Source organism: Microtus ochrogaster, chromosome 18, assembly GCF_000317375.1.
Source record: "Microtus ochrogaster isolate Prairie Vole_2 chromosome 18, MicOch1.0, whole genome shotgun sequence".
In the NCBI taxonomy this organism is placed as follows: domain Eukaryota; kingdom Metazoa; phylum Chordata; class Mammalia; order Rodentia; family Cricetidae; genus Microtus; species Microtus ochrogaster.
The window spans coordinates 26,144,918-26,151,472 of NC_022020.1; the positions used below are offsets into that span (position 1 = coordinate 26,144,918).

General features: G+C 40.8%; 1 protein-coding gene across 19 annotated transcripts in view; it reads left to right on the top strand.

Moving 5' to 3' along the window:
• The window catches only part of LOC101987887 (protocadherin gamma-C4), a 183,832-nt gene that overhangs the window by 112,267 nt on the left and 65,010 nt on the right, over positions 1–6,555 (top strand). The gene's annotated exons all lie outside the window — the stretch shown is intronic.

The window sequence follows — 6,555 nt, forward strand, 5'->3', positions numbered from 1 at the left end:
TCTCATATAGATGATTCATGGGTATTTGGAATTAATAAGGCAGTCACCAACAACAACCTAGTCACCATATTTGGTTTAAAGGATATTGTTGCCCGCAACTATTGCATGATATAAAACAGTTTCTACTTTATATTACTCTGTGCCCCATAATATGGTAGCTTAGTTCACCAAAGATAATGCTCTTTCCACATTTAATTCTTTTTCCTTTTGATCATGAGGCATCTTTATGTCGATTATTTGATGCCAGTTTATCTGTTAGGACTACAGAAGTTGTGGGTGTAACTCAAAACTCAGAGGTAGAGACTCGCCTTTATGGAGACCCTAGATTCAATCCTCAGGGAAGGCTGAGGAAACACGAATTCCCCTAGAATGAAGAAAAAAAATTTATTGGAAAGTTACAGTTGCTTGTCTTTCTTCTAACCTCCCTTTCTGGGGATTGAACCAAGATCTGAGCTAAACACTTTACCTCTGGGCTAATACGTCCCTAGCCCCAACAGAATGGCCTTTAATTGCATTTAAATCTGCTAGTGAATTCGTATACTGCATTTAATGCCCTTTAAATAATATTATGTCTGGTCATTAGGGATCATACATATATTTCTTGTAAAAGTTGCTTGTACCTGTTTGTCTGTGTCCGTATGAATGTATGCACACATACAGAAGCTGGATGAAGGAACTGTGTGTTCTCTATCGCTTTCTGCCTGTTCATTTGAGGCAAGCTCTTTCCCTGAACCCGGGACTCACATTTTCTCACTAGTCTGGAAGTCAGCAAGCCCCAGAAGTCCCCTGCTCTGACCCCATGGAGAGGGTTATAGTCCTCTGTGGGGGACGTCCCAGCTGGTTTATGGCTGCTGAGATCCAAATGCCCAGTGCGCATGACTGCGCAGCAGGCACTGTAGACGCCTATGGTCTCTTCAGCTCCGTACTTAGACTTTCTTGATATAGTTTCTTGTTTTCAGTTGTTTGATTTCCAAGTATGGTGAATTTTATCTCCTACACGCTTGAAATTTTTCTCAAATATATGATTTATGTGTTGTCACGAGGAAGAACTGTAAAGGTATTTCACCTGTTAGACATTTCAGTAGTGCAATATGTGTATAATTATAAAGTTAAATATCTCTCTTATCATTTTTACCTGCATTGATGATATTTAAAATATCCAGAATTCACCAGTGTATCACAAGCACGAGTTATTATTGCTATGTACACAGTGAAGAATTTCTCGAGCAAAAGCCTTTAAGATTTAAATGTTTTCAACGTCATATATTCATTCTTCACTAGGTTTCCCCTTTCACAAACAAAATTTTCTGGAAAGTGTAGGTCCTAAGTGCTAACTTAGAACTGCTGGGGTTTTTGTCTATTTGTGTTGTCTATCTACATAATAATAATAAAACATAATAATTGGTTTCCAAATTTATGGAAGAGATTAGTGATACTTAGAGAAGGAAGGGTAATCCAATGGCCCCCAAATAAAATAAGATCCCATTGGAGTGAACTCTTTTAAAAACACTTTCCCTCAACTGCAATACTGGGGAGCCGAGACCGGGGAGTTCACTCCAATGGGATCTTGGACAACTTTACTGGGAGATGATGACAAAAAACAGAAAATTGGAGGTTTTTGTTTTGTCTGTATGAAAATGGACTGTATGGGGGTGCAGAACAACAGTTGTAGCGTTCAATTATTGTGGATGGTTGTTGATATTCACATACATGTTGGCTGTTTTCTGAGAGTAACTGGCAGTGGGTTTGGGTATTCACATTTCTCCTAGTTCCGGTAATCAAAGTACGTGAGGAACTCGTCTTCCTGTGTGTTATGGAGATGGGTATACATTTGTTCCACCTCTAAATCAAAGGGTTCAGCTATAAATTAAAAATTGTACTTCTATTGAAAATTACAATGTAATCTGACAGCAGAAATTCTTCCATCTCTTTTCTTTTGAGAGAGGAATTAAAGCTGCTACAGCCTGCATATCTCGCTAAAACTACACAGTTCACAGATCACTTTTCTATGAATTGGAAGGCTAATCATCCCCACTATCCCCACTTCCTCAGTAATGTGCAACTGGACCTAGCCCTGGTCATAGTGGTAAATGCTGACTCCAGGCCTGGCTGACCTTCTGCTGGCTACCTGAGATTCTGTTTGTGGCTGCCAACAAAGAATACGTGGCTCTCTCACAAGGAGTTGCTGGCAGAACTCTGTGGTGGCGGAGAGATTCCCCCCACTTAACCACCTTTGTACCATGCCCTGTCTAGGCTAACATTCTTGGCAAACACTGCCGTATCTCAGCGACCACTATGCAAAATTGCTTTCCAATTCCGTCTTAATTTCTACCTGGTCATTGTCTGAGTTTGCATTTCTGTTTCACTGTTCCTGGCTGCACTCTTTGTGCTGGTTTTTGAAGTACTGAGGATGCTTTCTACTCCCCTTTTAGGCCCTAGGTTTTAGCTTCAGGGTGTCTCTTGGTCTAAAATGTCATAGTCCTACCAGTGTGTACTGCGCCTGTAAACTCAGGGACGACTGGAATTCTTTCTTGGAAGCTCTGCTTTTCGGGACTCAGTCAAAATCTCACTGAAGGACCCTGGGTGGTGTAGGAGTGACTGATCATTCTGATTGCAGGGAGCACAAATCCATCCATCTGGGCACAAGAACTTCTCCATAAAGTTTAAGTTCAGTCTCAAGCAGATTTTCTCATGGCCTAAACTCTTGTCAGAGATCTCGGGGAGGAACAATTTTGGCAACATCTTATAGTGAGAAGCTTTGACACTGTGAGCATGAGAGGTCATGGCCAGGCATGGTCCACAGTATTTAGTGTTTGTAGTCAGGAAACACTTGATTACATACTTTACACTCTATATTTAGTAACTTTACCTTGATATTCAGATTGTGTTGATCTAAAAAGCGGGACAAATCTTGATCAGGGCATCAGGAAAAACACACATTCACACCTCAAAACCAGTTTATCAGATACCTGGCCTTTGCTAATGAGAAATCTCTCACCACACAAAGACAGCCTGGGGCTGGAGAGGGATGGTTCAAAGATTAAGAGCAGATATTGCTCTTGGAAGGATTGGGGGTTCATTTTCCTGCTCTCACAAATGTTGACCCACAACTCCAGCTCCAGGGGATCCAATTTGACCTTTTTTTTTTTTTACCTCCTTGGGCACCTGCAAATACACACACAAACAATTGCACATAATTAAAAAGACAATTAGAATGAACAATCTGGCTAATGCCCACCTGTGGGATCTACTAAAGACTGGTGACTAAGAAAAGACAAGCATATCAACAAGGTTCTAGTAGTGAAATCAAAGCCAGCTGGGGCTACAAAGTGAAACTTAATCTCAACAGACAAAGCAAAGCAAATCAACAAAATGGATTTTTCCCTTGTGGTAATAGGTGGCTACCAGTGAGGCCGGGGCCAGGGATCCTTCCTGTATCTCCCAGCAGCATATACTGATAGTGTTGAATTGTTGAAAATTGTTCCATTGATAAGTGTGGCTATTTTTATAGATTGAGCTATATGTGCTTACCTTGCCAATACTACATTTTCTGAACTATTAAAGCCTTATAGTAAGTGTTAAAGCCAAGTAGTTAAGTTAGCTACATTTTTAGTATTTGTTAATATCAATTTGACTATACTTGGTGTTATATTTCCAAATAATTAAAACCATCTTGTCAATTCCAGCTACAAAAGTGTGCAGGGTTTTGTAATGGGGTTGCACTGAATTTATAACTCTTCTGTGATGGTAGGAGAATCACTTTTAACAATATTGAGATTTGCTAATCTGTGAATATGGTATATATTTCTATTTAATTAAAGCTGGTAAAAGTTATCTCATCTATGTTTTATAGATTTTACTAATGAGGGTGATTTCTTTTTTTATATGTGTATATATGAGGGTTTGCCTGTATTGACGTGCACAGTGTGTGTGCCTGCTGCCCATGGATGCCTGAAGAGGGCATTAGATCACCTGTGACTAGAGTTGACTGTGAGCCACCATGTGGGTGCTGGGAATTCAACTTCAGTCCCCCGAAGACTAGCCAGTGATCTTAACTACTAAGCCATTTCTCCAGCACGTTTAAATTTTATTTTTAAGTGATATATAAAAACATAAAACTTGGACACAATATTGAGGGAATTGTGTGATGTTTTGATATATTCACATTGTGAGATATTCAAATCAGGTCAAAGTGTCTGTCTTCTCAGATACCATTTCTCTCAATGAAACTTGCAAAATCTTTTCTTCTAGCTCTTTGTATCATTGTATCATTGTTAGCTGCTGTTTCCCTTCTGTGGAATAGCACCACCAAACTTGTGGCTGCTGTCTAGCTCAAACTTAGTAGTCATTAATCAGCCTTCCTCTGCCTTACCCCACTCTTCCCAGTCTTTGGAAAACAACACCCCTAGCCCTTTTTGAGACAGGATTTCACAGTGTATCCCTGACTAGCCTGGAACTTGCTACATAGACCAGGCTGGCCTTGAACTCACAGAGATTCCCTTTCTTCTGTCTCTCAGTGCTGGAATTAACAGTATAAACCACCATGCCTGGCACAATTGTTCTGTTAACCCCTATGAGATCAACTGCTTTCGATCCAAATGTGAGTGAGATGTTATGGTACCTGTCCTTTTGCCTATAGCTTATTTCCTTTAACATAGTTGACCCCAGTTCCATCCACATTGCCACAAATGACAAGATTTCATCCTTTTGAGGTTGAGTAGCATTGCATTGTGTATATGTGCCAGATTTTCTTTATCCATCAGGTGATGAATACTTATCCTGTGTCTATTTTTTTACTAAGAAAAGGTTGAGGGTCTTATATATTTTCATTAAACTGTTTAACTATGATGTTTTGTTATCATAATTAGTGCTGCGTCTTTTAAATTTATATTCTTTCTTTCTTGTTTTTAGTTTACAGAAAAATACCAGTTTTATTGTTGTAGATGTTTAAGACAGAGTTTCACTATGTAGCCCAGACTGCCCTTGAATTTTCTATATAGCCCAACCAAGCTGGCTTTGAACTCAAGAACTCAGGATTCTCCTGCCTCTTCCTCCCAAATCCAGGAAATATGGGCATGTATACTACCATGCCTGGGTAATGCTGTGCACATTTTATACTATCTCGAAAGCAACTTGTGTAGGGTACTATAGCCTCATGCTGTGTTATGTAAGCCTGAACTGTCTCTGCTTCCATTCCCTACAGTGTGCAGGTTGGAACAGCCCACACAGAAACAGTAAGCATTGGAGTCTGTACAAGTCCGGCAGTGGATTCTTTATTAACTAATTTATGTTACAAGTATTTATTGACTCCCTAACAGTAACAAAAGTCTGTCCTAACTGACAGATGCAGGAAGGTGGATGACGTGATTCCTGCCTTAGTGAGGCCGCTCTTTCACGTGGACTTTAGACGCAGATGCGAGAAGGTGGATGACGTGATTCCTGCCTTAGTGAGGCCGCTCTTTCACGTGGACTTTAGACACAGCAATCTTAGAGTGCAGCCAGACCTATTCTCTAAGTCGGGAAGGACTGGGGGTGATCAGAGTGAGGTCTGAGGGATTAGTAGAATTTATTGAGGCAGCAAGGAGAGTGAAAGAAAGGAGGTTGCCAGGCAGAGGGACTAGCATGTGCCAGGACCCTAAATCCAGAAGAGGTGTGTGAGTCGTGGCCACGGAAAGAGTTAGGGTACTGGGAACGGAACACAAGGTGAGGCTGGCAAAGGGAACAGAGCCTTGGAATCTTACTGGACATTCTGGGTTCTGTTTTAAGTTCTTTTGTGTTTAGATGTTGTTAAATGGTTTTTAAATAAGACAATGACAAAATATTATTCAAAATGTAAAGATTCTTGTGTGGAGATGTGATCTGTGAGGTCATAAGTGTTAACAGGAGGCTACTTATTCATTTCCTGGCCATTTAGATCTGAAATAATCACTCAGAGACTATATTATTTGCAATATTATTTGGCCAATAGCTTAAGCATGTTTTTGGCTAACTCCTATATCTAAAGTTAATCCATTTCTATTAGTTTATATTTTATCACGAGAGTCGTGGCCTACCAGCAAGGTTCCGGCTGAAGGCTTGCATCTTTCTCTTCTGGCGGCTCCAGGGCTTCTCCTTAACTCTCTCCTCCTCTATCTGCTTGGAACTCCTGCCTTGCCCTATTCTGCTAAGCCACTGGCCAAAACAGCTTTATTCATTAACCAATAAAAGCAACACATATACAGAAGGACTTCCCATACCACATAAGGAAACACTTAGAGGCTACATAGAGAACTATGGCAATGTGGCTAGTAAGAAATATTGCTGGAGGGCCAATAAGATGGCTCAGGGGTAAAGCCTAGTCCCCCAAAAGTGTGATTGCCCAAGTTGAAACCCTGGGACTCACCTAAAAGGCCAGACTCAGTAGAATGCATCTGTAACCCCAGCACTCCTACAGTGAGATTGGAGGCAGAGAGAGAATGGCCTTGGAGACTGAGGGTCAGTGAGCCTGGAGTATGCAGTGAAGTAGCCGAAACAAAGAGCCTGCCTCAACAAGATGGAGGGTGAGAACAGATTCCC